The sequence below is a fragment of the Mytilus californianus genome, unplaced genomic scaffold, assembly GCF_021869535.1.
Source record: "Mytilus californianus isolate M0D057914Y unplaced genomic scaffold, xbMytCali1.0.p SCAF_7, whole genome shotgun sequence".
Taxonomy (NCBI): Eukaryota; Metazoa; Mollusca; class Bivalvia; order Mytilida; family Mytilidae; genus Mytilus; species Mytilus californianus.
Window position 1 is genome coordinate 47,148,618 of NW_026262723.1, and position 2,595 is coordinate 47,151,212.

Sequence of the window (2,595 nt, forward strand, 5' to 3'; positions counted from 1 at the left end):
ATAACCAGTTTAGCAAATTTTCTAGCTGGGAGATACATATATTGCTCTTGTTGATCCATGTTTATACATTAAAGTATGGTTTTTACCAAATCACTCTCCTTTTTCAACATGTAGAAAAAAGGGGGGGTCAAAATTATCTATTATTTTTGATGTTTGGACCACTGTATTTATATTCAAGGAAGAATCTTTGATAAAAATTAGACAAATATGTAAGGACACTATTATTTGAGTAGATATTAACAAATAAGAACTGGTAAAGATTGAAAAAGTGTCATATCTGTCACTATTAGTATCCATATAGAGTTTTCTTTGTATAACACATATGTTACTACCAGTCTAATTTGAGCTTGAATTCAGTGATATTGTGTTTTGACTAAAGCTTTATGTGTTTTTCTATGCTAGAAATAGATCATAGAAGGGAATTAAGTCAAGCAGAAGTCAATATAACAAGTTAGGTGCTGTTATAGGTATAGAACCACTAATTCAGGCCCGGTCGGAAAGAACATACAAGAAAGTAGTACATATTTTAAACAAAATAGTTCCTACGCATAACTGTATCTTTGTCAATAGGTGGAATATTTGGGTAGTTTTGGTATCAAATGAAAGCTTGGGGGACTTGGGATCACTGTAGAACCCTTGTTGAAAATTTCTTTTGAATAATAAAGAAGTATATACAATTTTAATAGGAGGGCACATTTGCCCTGTTGTTCAGATCAGAAGTACCTGTTTTTTGTACTATCAAACTTCCGGGAACCAGTACGCTCTAATATGCAATTAAAGGTATGTTGAATTTTCAGCACAAGTCAGGATAAGGTATAGTTTTGACATGAAATAACTGCTACTTTATTTGAACTTAAGACAAAGTAGCCATTTATGCTTGAAATTGCAGAATTTAACATAGAAAGCAATGGGGCTATGAATTAGTGGTTTTATACCTATTACTGAAAGGCATGTGAAATTCTATTTTTAGAAATCATACCCTTTACAATGAAAATTAGTCACATTTGTTGTCAGTAATCATGTTACATTATTTTTTTTATGTAACAATTATGTTGGTGTCAAATTACAATCCTTAAAATTGCTACAATAAGGTATTTCAGCTTTTTTTTATCATTTAGCATGCACACAGTTAAGATTTTACCTGAAGTTTAAATTTTTGCATTACCTAAGACTGAAACCAATGAAACATGTATATTATGACTAGTTAATAGTATAAATATTGCTTTTGGTCAAATTATCTAGTGAGTGTTCATATTTTTTTGGGTTTCTTAGTGAATCATTTATTTCAAATGAAATTGATGTATACTTATATAGGATTTCTAAAATCTCACTTGAAATGCATTTTATAACCAGTTTAGCAAATTTTCTAGCTGGGAGATACATATATTGCTCTTGTTGATCCATGTTTATACATTAAAGTATGGTTTTTACCAAATCACTCTCCTTTTTCAACATGTAGAAAAAAGGGGGGGTCAAAATTATCTATTATTTTTGATGTTTGGACCACTGTATTTATATTCAAGGAAGAATCTTTGATAAAAATTAGACAAATATGTAAGGACACTATTATTTGAGTAGATATTAACAAATAAGAACTGGTAAAGATTGAAAAAGTGTCATATCTGTCACTATTAGTATCCATATAGAGTTTTCTTTGTATAACACATATGTTACTACCAGTCTAATTTGAGCTTGAATTCAGTGATATTGTGTTTTGACTAAAGCTTTATGTGTTTTTCTATGCTAGAAATAGATCATAGAAGGGAATTAAGTCAAGCAGAAGTCAATATAACAAGTTAGGTGCTGTTATAGGTATAGAACCACTAATTCAGGCCCGGTCGGAAAGAACATACAAGAAAGTAGTACATATTTTAAACAAAATAGTTCCTACGCATAACTGTATCTTTGTCAATAGGTGGAATATTTGGGTAGTTTTGGTATCAAATGAAAGCTTGGGGACTTGGGATCACTGTAGAACCCTTGTTGAAAATTTCTTTTGAATAATAAAGAAGTATATACAATTTTAATAGGAGGGCACATTTGCCCTGTTGTTCAGATCAGAAGTACCTGTTTTTGTACTATCAAACTTCCGGGAACCAGTACGCTCTAATATGCAATTAAAGGTATGTTGAATTTTTCAGCACAAGTCAGGATAAGGTATAGTTTTGACATGAAATAACTGCTACTTTATTTGAACTTAAGACAAAGTAGCCATTTATGCTTGAAATTGCAGAATTTAACATAGAAAGCAATGGGGCTATGAATTAGTGGTTTTATACCTATTACTGAAAGGCATGTGAAATTCTATTTTTAGAAATCATACCCTTTACAATGAAAATTAGTCACATTTGTTGTCAGTAATCATGTTACATTATTTTTTTTATGTAACAATTATGTTGGTGTCAAATTACAATCCTTAAAATTGCTACAATAAGGTATTTCAGCTTTTTTTTATCATTTAGCATGCACACAGTTAAGATTTTACCTGAAGTTTAAATTTTTGCATTACCTAAGACTGAAACCAATGAAACATGTATATTATGACTAGTTAATAGTATAAATATTGCTTTTGGTCAAATTATCTAGTGAGTGTTC